At 36.3% G+C, this 17122-nt stretch overlaps 1 pseudogene; it reads right to left on the minus strand.

Annotated features, from left to right (window-relative positions):
• Positions 12286-13369, minus strand: LOC109727885 (annotated as a pseudogene).

Here is a 17122-nt window from a genome sequence, read left to right on the forward strand (position 1 = left end):
ATAAGATTTTCAAGCTTCTAGATCCATCCCTAGGGCATCTACTTTGAGCCCTAGTGATCCATCATGAGAGCACCTCAAGAAAACCATGGATTTCATGGATTCAAGGCTCTTAGAGGGTTTCTAGGTTAATTAGAGGATCAAATCTCTAAATCCCAAGGTTTAAAACCAAACCCTAGAGTTCTATGAGCAAAAGAACTTACCTTTGCCACGAGCTCACCCAAGTCCACCTTGTTGGAGAGCCACAAGATCCTCTCAAGCCTCCAAAACCACCTCTTCAAGCTTCTTCTCAACCTTCTCCACCAAACCCTGGAGTTCTAGAGAGAGAAAAGAGAGAAAATGAGAGAGAGGTGTGTGTGTGGGTCTGCTATGAAGGGGAGAAGGGATGGGTATAACACATGTTGCAACAATAGCAACTAGACCCTCCACCTTTCTAACCTGCTGCAGTTCACTCCCTGCTGACAGAGGCTTCGCGTACCGGTACACGGTTTGGTATCACCGGTACACGACCTGCGCAGAGGCAAACCCAAGAGCATACTCGGCTCGGGTTGCTTGCTGTACCGGTACAGCCATCATGGCGTACTGGTACACAATTCTCCAGAGTGCTGTTTTGCATCGTTTCGTCTCTACTTCGCGCCGTTCGATGCCAAACTCATTCTAATACCTCTTTAACTTATTTTTACCATTCCAAACTTGTTGGAATGCAAAATAGAACTTGCCCATCCATTTCTCTTGACACCTTAACCCAATTTGGGTTAAGTTCGATTCCTCATTTTCAGGTTTTGATATGTTACATCTCACTTGCACCTCAGCCTAATGTCCACTCTACTAGGACTCAGCTACCGCTCATATGCCTGATTTGCACAATTCTCATGAGTATATTACCCAATCTACTGGCTGGCCCATAGGCGCGCCCTCAACTCACATCTCAAATCCGTCTTTAATGGGGGACTCGAACCACCCGAGGGATTGTCTGCGGGACCCTACTAGGCTATCCCTTGGGACCACACATAGGCTATCCCAATTGATTCACGTGCCAAACTCCGGAGCGCACTACTTGTATGGAGCGACCGCCACAAGCGCTGAACAGACATGTGAGTAAAATCCAAATCCATTCCTCACCAAATGGGGAAATCCGGTCACTAGGACTACCATACCACAAGTGTTCTCTAACACTAAATTCTAATGCCACTCGTCAAGTTGTTTACTTGGTATACATATGTCACTCATCAAGTTATTTACTTGGTATACATGTCACTTGCCATAATGCAGTTATCCCGACTATGCTAGTCATATATCACTATACGCATCCATACAAGATCAAGTTATGGTTTAACTTATCTCTATAGGGTTCTATGTCACGAAGCTCATTCTCACGCACCCTAAACTCACGTGCCAAGCCTACTATGCTGCACTATAAGGGAGCATGCAAGAATAGTAAAAGTAACCACTAGACACCCTATCATGTATATATATCAACTAACATCTCATGATATGCCAACATCATCTAGTATATGCCACATATCATCATGCATTTACATTTATGCATCATCTAGCATTTACATTATATGCATTATTTAACACTTACATTACATGCATCCATTTAGCATTTACATTACATGGATCATTTAGCATTTGCATTATATGCATCAATGAGAACTACACTTCGCTTCGACATGGAAGCGAGCTAATAACTTCGGTGAGCACAACCCACCTTGATTCGCCCTCCGATTGCTTGTAGTCACTTGCAATCGGCCTCCCGCGGCACCCGTATCCGGCAAGGCCCGATCTTGCCGTTGCGCACCAACCGTGCGTCGAATCGTTGCCCCGAAAATTATAGGTCTACAGCTTGTTGCCGCGATGCCATAAATCTATTTTCATGATTTTTGGACGTTGCTTCGGCCCTCTAGGCGGAAACGAAGCTAAAAATGCCGTTTCTTCAATATCTTCGCATAGACTCGACGAATCGCCGAACCGATTTCGCAAGCGTGTCAGAATACCTAGCAATTAGGTTTGTATAGGTTTAATTTAACCCCTATATTTTACAAAATCCGATTTGGAGCCCTAACATGCAATTAACCTCTAAATAATTCAAATTAAATAGAGCAACATACTAACAATGCTCATTAAAGGCTAGTAGAACACTTAAAGTTAAGGATTAGGTCAAATCCCAAAAGCTTACCAAAATGTGAATGCCGAGACGGAAGCACGCCGCTCCAACGAGCGCACGAAAGCTCGATCCGTCGCTCCCAACACGTTCACAAGCTCGCTCTCCACCAACCCTCAAGTTTCTAGAGAGAGAAACAAAGGAAGTAGAGAGATATCTACCACCATGAACGCATGGTGTGAGGTGGTGGTCGGCTGAGGGGAAGAAGAAGCAATGGCTTCTTTTATAAGTAACACCCCAAAACATTATTCACTTCAGCAGTTTAAAACTGACGTTTTTTGCCGGAGCCCTTCTGAATGTCCGTTTGCGCTCAAATTTGACAGACAGGCTCGGTTTTACCTAATAAGTATAAAGAAATTTTAATCTTTAAGTTTCGACCATGTTTGGTCACCGAAAGCTCTACTGAACTGTAATCTTTATCAGATAGCTGTCGGATTTTATTTTTCACTTTCTAGGTGTCAGAATGGCATGAAGCTTTAAATCTAGCCCCATAAAAATAATTTTGACATATCCTCCAGTTTTTATAATTTTCTGACACTGTGCATTTTCTGCTAATTTATCTGCCCCATTTCTCACAGAAAATTCTAAATCTTCTGTTTTCACTTCGATTTCAGCACAGGTCATTTCCAACTTATATTTCACTTCTCTAAATCCAATAAAAATAGTATCTCATACTATCTTTATTTATTTTCACTTTTATATTTAATATCCGGTATATTACATTCCACCGCAACCTCACCGGAACCATTCAAATGGCTTTCCAATCAAATGTACCCCGTAGCTTTATAATTTTAGAAGTCCAGTACCTTACAAAAATGCATGATTTTTTATTTTATAATGAAGAAACTAACATAGGGGGAGTTCACCCATTTTGGTGAGGTCAAACCCATAAAGAACTCCTCGGATCCCCTTCGTTTGCACCAACGAAGATGTCCACTGGTCTTCTAGCTCCTTAAAGAAAATTCTAGGAGGGTTAGACGAAATGAACGAACACTCCACGTGTCCATTTTTAATCAACCCAAGAAGAAGGCAAAACTCACCTAGAATGGTAGAAAAACCCTCCTAAAATTCAAATGAGAGCTAGAGCCCTTCAATTCCAACCTAGATGAAGGTTCTACACCTATCAATTAAGCTCCAAAAGCTATAAATCAGAAATCCCCAAATGAACCCTAGATTTCTCATTTCTAGGTTTCAACACAAAAATTCTCCAAAAACATGATCTAAAGGGAAGATCAAAGCTACTAACCTCTCTTGATGCTCCAAACCTAGTTGGCAAGGTGCTAGGGTTGAAGATCTTTCCTCCAACAAGCTCCTATCCAAGCTCCAAAACTTCTCCCATGGTGGAAAGGTTACCAAAATGCAAAAAAGAAGCAAGTGGAGAGATCAAACCTCAAATCCAAAGCAAAAGAGAGGGAAAAAATTCAAGGAAAATGGAAGAGGAACCCTACTTCTTCTCCTCTTTGGTTGCAGCATAAGAAGCCCCAGCTAAAGGGTGTGGGGTATATAAAGTGTTGCAACAATTACAAAGAAAATCCTCAAAAAACTACAGACTGCAGTCTGCACTGCGTATCGGTATGATGGAAAGAGTACCGATACCAAGCAGCAGCCTGCGCAACCCAAGCCTCAGGTAAGAGAGAAAATGCACTGGGTACCGGTACCCCTGCGATGCCGTACTGGTACTAAGTCCAGTACCGGTACTCGGCCAATACAGTACCGGTACTCTGCTCTGCAGAGTCCAACCCGAGTGCAGCTCAAAATCTGAATTTTGGAGATTTTGGTGCTATGTTTTAAACCTCACTCCTCAGGGTTCGAGTCATAGGTCGGAACAGAGTCAACGACCCTCCAGAAAACCTAAAAAAACTCAGAACACAGATCAAACACTCGAAACTCGCAATTTGCTAAAGTTCAGTGTGTTACAATAATAATAGTGTTTAATAGTGTTTCCTAATAAAATTCTAGTTAATTGTATATATAATTATATTTAATTGGTATAATTTGTTAATTGGTATTGTGATGTTTGGACATAGAATCGAGTCCTTGTGAATGGGCAAAGCCAGGTGCTTATAGGACCTCTTCGACCCAGTACTGTACCTAGGTATGGATCTATATCACTAAGGTCAGTATATGAATCTGTTGCGTCTTTTCTCTCTGGTCTTGGATCACCTACTAACTACTGCCCTGCGACAAGGACTGGTAATTTGACTTAATTTGATTTAATAGTGTTTCCTAATAAAATTGCTATTCTATATTTGAGTATAATTATAATAGTTGTGTTTAACAGTGTTTCATAATAAAATTCTAGTTAATTGTATATATAATTATATTTAACTAGATTTTCACCCGTGCGATGCACGGCTAATATAATAATATAGAATAATAAAAATTATTATGTGATGATAACAAAAAGATTTTCTAATTAATTTTATATTTTTTAACAAATAAAAAAATATACTATCAATCTTAATTATAGTACATATTAAAGTACACAAGCTAGAGAAAAAAAAATTTGGACCAAAGTAAATATTCAACTAAAATGCAAAATTCAATCCTGCTCTATTATCTATGAATTGGTGTTACATATTGATGTGCGAAATAAAATGATAACTAAAATTGATATGAAAAATTACAAATGACATTAATATTTAAGCATATAATGAGATCAACTAAACTTTCATATTTGACACAAATTAGAGTAAGCACACATATATTATGTTCCTACTGTCACTTTTAAGATTAAAAAATATATAGATGTTGGTTTTCAAGAAAATATAAAGAAAAAAAAACTTTGTTGCCTGAAGATGAAAAGTTACAGGAGTGACAGTAGGGAAAAAAATTACAAAATAAAAATTACAGAAGTGACAGTAGGGAAATAATATGTTCTATTTTAAAGCATCAATATTTAAGGGCGAAGAAAATTACAGTAGTGATGTGAGTTTTAAATTTTTTTCTCTTTCCAAAAATGCCTCTATCCTTTTTTACTAATATTTTTATGTCCAGAAATTTTCAACCAATCATTTCAAATAATGAACTAAGTAATAATTTATTCCCAAATAAAGATAAATATTTTCATTCTCACGCATAATATCCGCACCGCCAATTCTTTCGCAACATAATATCTGTAAATTTTTCAAATATCTCAACATAATTATAGGTGACTTTGAAATAAAATTTCCTTCATTATATGTGATTTTTAATAATATAGTAAAAGATATTAATTTTTTATAAAAGCGTGAGTTTTGAATTTTTTCTCTTTCTAAAAATGTCTCTATCCTTTTTTACTAATATTTTATGTCCAGAAATTTTCAACCAATCATTTTAAATAATTAACTGAGTAGTAATTTATTCCCAAATAAAGATAAATATTTTTCTTCTCACGCGTAATATCTGCACCGGCTAATTTTTTTGCCACATAATATCCGTGAATTTTTTAAATATCTCAACATAATTATAGATGACTTTGAAATAAAATCTCCTTCATTATAGGTGATTTTTAATAATATAGCAAAATATATTATTTTTTTGCCATTAGATCTTATCTAATGATTGAAAATAAAAATATATGTTAATTTTTGTGACAATATTACCCTCGCATTTATATCCTATTTTCTATCTACGCGTTTCTCAAATATTTTTCTTCTCACGCATATTATCCGCACCAGTCAATTCTTTCGCAACGTAATATCTGTGAATTTCTCAAATATCTCATTAATCCACCTATCATTTGAATTTAATAATATAGTAAATAGAATAGATACGATGACACGTGAAATACATATAGAAAGCCACGTCAGGAAATTGTCTCTATCTTTTTTTACTAATATTTTTATGTCCAGTAATTTTCAACTAATAATTTCAAATAATTAACTAAGTAGTAATTTATTCCCGAATAAAAATAAATATTTTCCTTCTCATGCGTAATATCTGTACCCGCCAATTCTTTCGCAACGTAATATCCGTGAATTTCTTAAATGTCTTAACATAATTATAGGTGACTTTGAAATAAAATTTTGATTTTTAATAATATTTTTCCTAGAGTAGTAATATTCGCACCTACCAATTCTTTCGCAACATAATATTCGTGAATTTCTCAAATATCTCGACTTTGAAATAAAATCCTAGGTGATTTTTAATAAAATAGTAAAAGATATTATTTCCTTTAAAAATTTAATTTTATTTTTCCTAAAGTAGAAAATCTGTATTTGAGTTTGACACGTAGATTTTCTATATAGTAAAAGATATTATTTTCTTAAAAAATTTAATTTTATTTTGGATAATTATAAGTGATTTTGAAATAAAATTTCCTTCATTATAGGTGATTTTTAATAATATAGTAAAAGATATTATTTTCTTAAAAAATCTAATTTTATTTTCCCTATGTATAAAATTTCATTCATTATAGGTGATTTTTAATAATATAGTAAAAGATATTATTTTCTTAAAAAATCTAATTTTATTTTTCATAAAGTATTATTTCCTTAAAAAAAAAAATCTAATTTTATTTTCCCTAAAGTATTATTTCCTTAAAAAATCTAATTTTATTTTTCCTAAAGTAAAATATCTATATTTGAACTTGACACGTAGATTATTTTCTCTAAAACAGTAATATCCACACCCGCCAATTTTTTCGCGTGAATTTATCAAATATCTCAACATAATTATAGATGGCTTTGAAATAAAATCTCCTTCATTCATTACAGGTGATTTTTAATAATATTGTAAAAGATACTATTTACTTAAAAAATTTAATTTTATTTTTCCTAAAGTAGTCATATTCCCTAAAGTAGTAATATCCGCACAACATAATTATAGGTGACTTTGAAATATTCTCTAAAGTAGAAAATCTATATTTGAGCTTGACAGGTAGATTTTCTATATAATAAAAGATATTATTTTCTTAAAAAATCTAATTTTTTTTTCTAAAATAAAAAATCTATATTTGAGCTTGACACGTGGCAAACATATAGAGCGCCACGTGTCAGCTTCTCACATATCTTTTAAATTATTTCCATTGTAATATATAGATAGTAAATTAATTTTAAATTTTAAATTGAAATATAGATTTGCAGTAGATATTCTGGCAAAAATTTGGATAAGCATGAATTTTTTTTTTTTCTTTTTTAGAGATAAAAAAATTAAATAAAATTTTAATTAAAATGTAGATTCACAGTAAATATCTTTCGGGTGGTAAAAAAATTTGGATAAGTGTATCTTTTTTTATATTTTAGAGATAAACAGAAATTTAAAGTTTGTTTCATTACGTTATTTATTTTACGTAAGGAAAAAGGAATCAATATTTTTTCCCACCAAAAAATGGGTCTGTCGACAGGCCCAAATTTGAAATATGTGCTTATATATATATATATATATATATATATATTCGAGCTTTTTGAGCCTAATTGAAGAGAATCCAGTACTGCCGCCGCTTTCCCGGGAGGAATAGCGCAGGTGGAATGGCCCGCCGCCGCTTTCCTACCTTCCTTGCAGAGGCTCGATCTCGCCAACCTAAGCTTGTTTCTGCCCGCCGGGGACGCCATCTCGAGCAGCTGCCCGGCGCTCAAGTACTACCGGCTATCGATCTTCTCCGCCGCGACTCCCAAGCTCGACGTGAGCTGCCTGCTCCTCGAGGTTTTCGAGCTGACGACGCGCGTCAGGCCGACGGGCGGCGTGATCAGTATCTGCGGTGGCAGCGTCAGAGAGGTGCGGGTGCGCCAGGAGTTCGCGCGCTCCGCCCCGTCTTACCTGAAGCTGTCGGCGCCGGGTCTCCGGTCTCTGGAGTGGGTCGGCCTGCTGTCGCGCTCTACCGCCGTCGACACCGCCGATGCTCTCGTCTCTACCCTCGTGATTCGGACAGACCGCTCGCTCGTCGAGCATGATCTGAAGAAGATGCTGCTGAAGGCCGGCAGAGGCCGCAAGCTTTCCATGCTTAAAGTCAATCGGCTGATCTTGCCTAAATGCTGTATAATTGCGGTATATATGCCACCTGTAATGTTTGTTAAACGAGTCGAACATGAGATAGCTTGCTCGTTAAAACACGAGAACTATATCTTTTATATTTTTATATTTAACAAATACTATCTATAAACCTTCTTCTTTTTATTCTGAAATGATACGCTGAATTAAATAATATTGTAGGATTTGGGCAAGTTAGTTTTCGATCGGCGCAATGAGGTGAATAATCCACCAGATCAGAAATATGAGATCTCAAGCATTTAGAATTGACTGCCTACTTTGGAGGATTTAGCTCGTTGGGTGTTGCCTTCTTGCTCAAGATGTTCTCTAAGATCGAGACACTGCATGTGTCTGTCAGCGGAGGATGTATCAAAGATTCAGTAAGTAAATCTGTTGTTACATTTTATTATTAATATGATTTTAATAACCTTTTGATAACTTATACTCTTGCATTCATGGAGGAATGCAAGTTACTTCATAACTCTACTTTGATTGAAACCTAACCTATGCTTTCGTAAACTCCTATAGCACTAACTACGTAACCTATGGGTTTAATACTATCGTAACCTATACTTTTGAAGCCTATATATAGAGGGCTTCTCTATTCACTTCAACATAACATAAAAAAGAAAACTACAATATCTATATTCTACTTGAGAGAGAGAAGGACAAAGAAAGGTGTTTCTTTTGGTGGAGCTTTGGGCTCATCTACTTGTGCAGAGTTGGTGAAGCCACACGACGAGGGTCGAGCCGTTGTATCCCGGAGGGGACAAGTCAGTGCTCTGCTGCATCGGTTCAAAGGCTTTGCCAACCGCAGAGGGCTTGAATCTCCTTAAAGAAAGCGAGATATCCGTGCCTCGGCTTGATCGACTCGTTGATATTTTTTAAATTATTTTGTAGCTAACCTCTATTTTTTGAATATTTACACCAACAATTTTAAGGAGATTCAAAAATGGAGGNGAAATAGATATTCATCATAATTTGACTTTTAAGATTTACTTAAATGTTGCTTGTCTCTGTTGCACGATTTCTGGGCCTCGTCATTTCTTAAAATTAAAACACAGGAAAGTCCAACTAAGTTTAAAAACAAAGGAAAAAAAGCTTGGCATTTTCAGTTCTCCTTGGACCACAAAGTTACAACAACAACAACAACAACAACAAAAAGGCCCTTTTCGAGCTATAAAAGGCTTTTGTTTAACCTAATTTTGTTACTTATTAATGCAAAACGGCATTATTGTTACATTTTTCTCCAATCATAATTTAAGTTGTAAAAGTGTTAGGTCTCTTCCTTGAAAAACTCTCCTACTTAGATATCCTCATTAATTACCAATTTGTCAGCATCTAATCAGAATTGTTTTCATAGCTGTGAACCTCTCAGCATATTTATTGGTTTTATCATCTCTCCTTTGCAAACATTCTACTTCCTACCTATTTAACTAGCATGGCCTTCAAAAAGCATCAGCTAGAACATTTGGCAAATAAAAAAAGTTTAGAAATCTACTTTAACTAGAAAGTGCAATAGATCGATTATTCTTATAAAATACAGATTCATTTTGTAATAATATCGTTATCAGGTCATTTAACAAAATCGGTTGATGTTGTTTTAGTAGCTAACTCAAACAGTAATTCTGTAAAAATTCTAACTGAATTAAATACATTTTTACGTCATATGATGCAATGTCCTACATCAATAATAAAGATACCGAGGGTTAAGAAAAAGTTTAGGATGTAATACTTATATTACTGATCTACTTCCTCCATCCAATCAAAAAGTCCTTCCGGAATTCACCTATCCCATCATTATTTTTAGAAAAATATTTTTGTCATACTTTATTTTTTAAAAGAAAAAATATGATTGGTTGTTAATAGATGATGTGGCGTAATTTTTATATAATAGACTTTCTCGAGGGTTAAAGTGTGCGTATACCAGATGATTGAGAGTTTTCTAGGGCATGTCTACAGGGCTACAACCATCCATCAATATTTCTTAGCCATTACCTGAAAGTATTTTGTCCCCTATCATATTCAAGACAAGATGATTGGAATGCCTCTCATCCTGCATGTATATAGCATGCCAACAAACTTTATACTTATGCTCCATCAATTAGTGTGGCCAAGTTAGGTTTTATGGACCCATTCGATGATATGACAATATCTCAGATTTTCTTTTTTTTCTTTTTTTTTTTGAGAAAATGAGGGATGATTTTGTTTTATTTTTGTTTATTTATGTGAGTTAGCACGTGGGCTGCTTGCTTCATATTGCATATGTATATAGTCCATCCACATGATGGGAATATAAAATTTCTAGAGAGTAGTACTAGCTTACCATTCGTTAGGAGATATTTTAATTTTTTATATTTGATGAAAATTATTAATAATTTTAAATAAAATATATTAATTTTAAAATTTTTTTCAATCGAAGTAGCTTGAAAAGTTAATAACAAATTTGTCATTCAAAATATAAAATGTACAATAATTTTAAAATATTATAAATTTTGAATCAAACCGCCTTTGATCGTATTCTTACCTATTGGTCTATGTACATACTATATTACTATGAAACCTTGTATTTTTTTTCTCCCAACATTTTTGAAATATTTTTTGAAAAATGGGTTAAAGATGGATTATAGTGACTTACTGATCAATAAGATGTTTGTAATATATCTAAATAATTTTGATTTTTGTTATCTATTATACATGCAAACACATCAATAATCTATTAAAATAGTACTTTAGAACACAAAAACTTTGTACCCTACATATATATTATTATTATTCTTAAAAAATGTCGACATGTCGGCAAATAAATTAAATAGTCTTAAAATTTGTATATCATAAGTGTTAATTAATCAACATATAGAAACTAACATGGTAGGGAACAACAGCAGTACTCTGCTCGGAAGGAGAAAAGGTACTCCATATTTTAATATCCAAATTAATAAGTAAACATCATGATTATATACAAACATTTATGCCCGTGCATTAAGCAATTCCGTGGTGTGGTAGGACGATTCCCGTACGGCCGTGAGTGCACCGTACCACGTTCACAGCGATCCGTACACTGCGTCGCTTCGGCAGAGCGTCTGATGCGCTTAATTGACCTCTGATTCAGTGTCAGAATCTCACACACACGCACGCGCGCACACAAAAACACACACGCGCACGCACACACAAACACACACAAACACGCACACCGAATCTGCGTTTTCGAAGTGCGATTCTTTTCCCAGACGATCGCAAACTAATAATAAGCTCGCATCATTTCCCAGTATCACACGGATCTCTATTTGCTTCAAGTCCTAATAGAAACGACGAGATCACAATCGGTGTTTTCTACGCATAGAGACGTTTGCAGGTGTACGCTAGGTGAGGGAAAGCATAGCCCAGCAATGAATGGGAGACCATATGAATGAGTGAAAACAACCGCGCGCGTGTGTTACGAAATAAGCGTTTTTGATCGCAGAGCCTATTTTGCTGAGTCTTTTGCAGGTGTCTTTGGCTCATTTTAGAGTTGGCTAACGATTTCAGAGTTAGAAAGTTCAATCAAGCGAACAGAATAAGAATTAGGTTCAAAAATAGAGAATCTCGATTGTGACTTACTTTATTGCGATTATTATCATGTAATCGAACGCTGTCGTATTTGCCAACACTAATATTTTTTTAAAAAATTTACTTTTAGGACCAATTCGACAACTCCCAACAGCAGCTTCATTTGTAAAAGCGCGCGAGAGAATCAAACCTCTGGCCGTCAAATAACAAATCGAATAACAACCACTAAGTTATCCCAAGCGGCATCATCTTACGTACTTAAAGAGGGTTATTATACAAAACTTCCGGTTATAGATATACACAAACAGCAACATCACAGATTCACATTAATATTACAGCAGCAAACACGTCTCACGGATACGTGGGGTCGCACAACAGCAGAAACAAAAGCACCATTAACTCCCAAAAGCTAACGCTAGAGCTATTAACACAGCACTATAAGCTTTTCCCTTTCCCCCTCTCTATTTCTCTCCTCGATCGATCTCTCTTTTCTTTTTTGTTTCTTAATAAAAAAAAAAAAACAAACATATTATTACAAAACGGAAAGGTCGAAAAAACGAAAAAGAAGGAACAACGTGAGGACGACGACGATGATTAAGATAAAACTAAGGGTGGTGTTGCTCTCACCACGGGTGCCACGTCAGACGAGGGTGGCGCACTGCGACCTTGTTGGTCCCACATGGCGGGCAACAGATACCTCCTCCGCCGAATCCGTTGGGTGTAGCTCGCCCCGTGGTGGGGTCCACCAGCAGCTGCCCCGGGTAGCCCGGGTCAGGCGCCCTTCCCGTACACCCCCGCGCACGCCGTCGCGCCTCCACGGCGCCGCCCGGCCCTGGAGAAGCCGTCCCGAAGGGGTTCGTGACGGCGCCGGCGAGCAGCCGTCGCGAGGTTGATGACCAGCCGTCGACCCCGACGTCGCCGTTGGGCGGACCAACGGCGGGGCCTGCGGGCCGTAGATGGGGCGGTGGAAGGGCCAGGCGCACTGGCCCGGCACTGGGCCGAGGAGTCCCCGCCCAGAGGTAGTGCGAACCGGCCGGCCGCGGCGGCCGCGCGGGCGGCGTGGAGGCCGCAGCGGCCGAGCAGAAGCCGTCGACGAGGACGTCGGGCGGCTGTGAGGATCGCGGCGGATCGCGCCGCGGTGCGGGCGCGAGCGCGCGGCGAGGCGGCGAGGTCGGCTTCGGAGAGGGTTCTGCCGAGGGAGAGGGATTCGTCGAGGTGTTGGGCGCGAGAGGCGCCGCCGCGGCGGGCGGCCGCCGTATCAGAGGGCGAGGGTGCGCCACCACGAGGCGACGGAGGGGGAGGGGAACGGGGAGGGGAGGGGGAGGAGAGGGAGCGGACGAAGTCGGCGACGATGGAGCGGTGGGAGGCGGGGAAGCGGCCGTACCAGAGGAGGTGGAGGGTGTAGTTGCCGGTGAGGAGGGACCCGTTGTGGTAGTCTAGGGTTAGGGTTTGGGGAGGGACGAGGAAGAGCTCGCGGGGAGTGGCGGCGGAGGCGGCGTAGAAGAGGAAGAGGAAGAGGAAGAGGAAGAAGAAGAAGAGGGGACGATCACGAGCCATTGCCATTGGGGAGGTTTAATTTAGGGGATTATGGGAGTAGTAGGGAGAGGGGTTTATTTATATACAGAGTGGGGAAGAGAAATGGAGTGAGACACTGATGAGTGTGAGAAAATAAGTAGAGATTAGTATATATTTTCAAAAGAGAGAGGGCTTAAGTTTGGGAGAAAAAGAAGGGCTTAAAAGTAAAATTCACTTTAGCCCTTTAAATTTTTTTAAGATATTTTACTACTTTTCGAATCCAACGGGTGTTAAGTTATGCATTCTCTCTCTCTCTCTCTCTCCCTCTTTAAGTTGTACAAATAGTAGTTTTCTTTTACAAATGCATACAAAAATTTTTTGTGAGGATCGCCTCATTTACTGGTCTTAGCTCTAAATATGCCTATCAATTCGAATCACTGAGTCCAACAACAGAAAAGTTTTAACTGGAACTATGTTTTAATTAAGATACAAGCATCAAGTGTAGCGAATGACTCGTTTGTATTTTTTTCTTTTTTTGAGAGAGATAGGTAGCATGCTATCTATTTGTTTATTTCATTTAGAAATAAATTTAGCTGAAAATGTGAATCAACTAAAATTTAAATTTGAATCTCGGATATCAATCACCAAGTCCTTTGCCACTTCCTCTAGGGACGATTGAATTATTCTGAATAACACCTTAGATATATATAATACGAAATTCAATCATCAATAAAAATAATATTTGTTACATCTTATGCGGTTAGATCGTATTCGAATGTCGACATAAGGTATTCAGTAATCACTATAAGTTTAATTTTTATTCCTTAAAAAAATTTAATTAATATTCGTATATATTTGATCAGATAGTATATTTTATCTATAAAATAATTTATTTTATTTTTTATAAATCGAATATACTATTTCAATCGAAATATTGAACCACACTTTCAACTCCAATCTTAATAAAATACTTTTGTATTTAGTTAAATATTAGTAAGTAATTTATTTCCACATTTAAACAGAGAATTAGAGTTTGCATCAAAATTGAGAAGATGAGAGAATCCACCACACCTGATGGAGAGGGGGAAAAGTGGAAAGGGGTGTAGGTAGGCTCAGCCTAAGCCTGCGCATGGGCTTGGAAATGGAAAGTGGTGACGTGAGAAGCAAGGGATAAATAAAAATGGAGAGCAGTGTGATAAGGACCTATGAACCATGAACATCTATTTCTTTTTGTTTTTTTTTTATGATTACACCTTGCCAATAGGCCCTAGCTTTTTAAGTTACAATTTCTTATTAAAAAGGAGACTTAAGATATAGTATGGAAAAATCTGGATACGTTGCTGCAGCAGCTCCTGAGACTACAGCAGTTTGAGCAAATAATTTAGGAAAATATGTAGTATTTATAGTTATATATCAATAAATTTATATAAGTATATGACTATGATGTTTTTCGCAAGCACCACTCATGTGATGCCTTCAATTATTTTTTTAATTTTTAATAAATTTATTTTTTTTGAAAAATGACTAAATTTTAAGAAGACCACTATCATTCTAACTCTTTGGTTCGCTTTTTTTTTTTTTCCTGGAATCGAAATCGGAATTGAAATCGGAATAGACGAATCCGTTTGTGGGTGTTTGGTATGCGGGAGTTCCATTCCGATTTCAATTCCCGAGTGGAATGAAAATCCTCCAATCACCTCTTTTCCAATCCGGCCTAGGAGGCCGGATTGGAGTTGAATCCGGATAGAATAGATATTTATTAGATTAAATTTATTTTTGCAACGTTTTTAATTAAAATATGAGTTTAAATTTAGAAATTAAATTTTAATTTAAACTTGAATTAAAAATTAAAATTTAATCAAGTATTTCGAATCTAACATATGAATTTAAATTTAAATTAAATTTTAATTTATATAAAGTTTATTCAAAGTTTATTTAAAACTTAAATTAAATTTATGGATTCAAATTAAAATTTAAATTGTAATTTTAAATTTGAATTTGAATAAAATCGAAATTTACTTTTATATTTCGAATTATCCACTCAACTTCAAAGTTTATTTTTTTTTAAAAAAATATAGATTTTAAAATTTGACATTATTTCAAAATTTTGATGTAAATTTTTAATTTTTAATTTTTAATTTGAATTAAATTAATATATTATAAAGATAAAGTTAATATATTAATCTGATTACATTTTTTATATTTACCCGAACCAAACACCGACAATGAGAATGATTTATTCCGATTCCGATTTAGGTGATGAAACAGACAGAAGTAGGTAATTAGTCATTCCGATTCCGATTCCAGCTTATTTCGATTCCGATTCTGATTTCGATTCCGACTTCGAACCAAACACGCCCTATAATTCTTCATATAAGGGTCAAAAGTCGAAATCAGTAACTCCTTTATACTTCCCTAAATATAGTAACTCTAGAGTGAGGCTACTATACTTCTGGAAGCACGGAGCCTTCCGTGCTTCCAGGTTGTTTTCGATATTGTGACTTTCGAATCATCGATCGGCTCCATTAAACTTGATCTAGAGTATTTGAAGTACTTAGAAAATAAATTTTATGATTTTTCGATATCATTTGCCCAGTAATCGAAAGGACTCAAAATCAATAATTTTAATGACCGTGGTGAGCCGTTTGCAAGTTTAACGGTGTAGAAATATCCAAATCACGTGAAATTTTGATAGAAAATTCTTTAAACTATATAAAACAAGATCAATATTTTTGATTTAAAATTTTAATGTCATGTTATCACGTTTTGTAAGATTTTTATTTTCAGCCGTTGATTTTGAAACCCTTAGTTCACTAGGCAAATGATATCGAAAAATTGTAAAATTTATTTTCTAGGTACTTCAAATACTCTAGATCAAGTTTAATAGAGCCGATCGACGATTTGAAAGTCGCAACATAAAAAACTATCTGAAAGCACGGAAGGCTCCGTGCTTCCAGAAGCATAGTAAGTTCGTGAAAATATTATGTCTAGTTTGAGATACAACAAATTTTATGTCTAATTTGATGGCCCTCAGTCCAGCTTCGTGAAAATATTAGGTTCTTTTCGCCCCCCCAGTTGAATCCAGAGTAGAAGAAATATTTTAAGATTAGAAGTGTGGAGACATACATAAGTAAGCCGCTAGCTCACATCACGAAAGGTTTTGTAATAATATTAAAAACTTTTGTAAGAAAGTAACAGTTAAATACTTTTTTTTTATTTAACCGTCATTATTTCATTACCTTCAATCTCGAGGATCAAACTGATTCTTCCAAAATAATGTTTAAATTTTTTTTAAAAATTAATTAAACGATAGATTAAAAGGCACAATTAAACTGCATCTAGCTAGTTAATTAAGTGCATCTTTACGCAGTTCTCACTCTCTACAATCTACACCACATCCAATGATGATCGATCTTTATACTACAGCTGTTGCATTGCCATTTTAAGAACCGTGACGTCACGTACGAGCGAGCCAGGTCGTGATGTTGCAAGGTTTCCAGTTGGGGGAAGAGATGTGCTGGGTCTCGCGAGGCGCCGACGTTAGATGCATCAACAGTACCTATCAATCGAGAACTTAACTTGTTTTGAATACACTTCTTGTTCCTGACACAACTGACAATGAATTTAATAGTTGGTATTGAAGATTTCAAGTTTGAATTTTAATTGATTTACATTTCTAACTAAATTTATTTCTAAAAAGATTAAATAAAACGGATAGTATGTTATTTATCTCTTAAAAAAATTTATTTTGAATACTTGGTGGTGGTTTGAGAGGAGTTATGTAATGCTTAAATAGTTCCATATCGGATGAAAAATCGATTTCGATCAGAATATATATGACATACACGCTTGTAATTATAACTGGGTTTAAATGTTTTAGACTGATTATTTGGATCCAATGAGTTATTGTTGCTAGCTGGTTGGATCGTTATAAGTTTAATTTCG

Source organism: Ananas comosus, linkage group 2 (assembly GCF_001540865.1).
Source record: "Ananas comosus cultivar F153 linkage group 2, ASM154086v1, whole genome shotgun sequence".
Lineage (NCBI taxonomy): Eukaryota > Viridiplantae > Streptophyta > Magnoliopsida > Poales > Bromeliaceae > Ananas > Ananas comosus.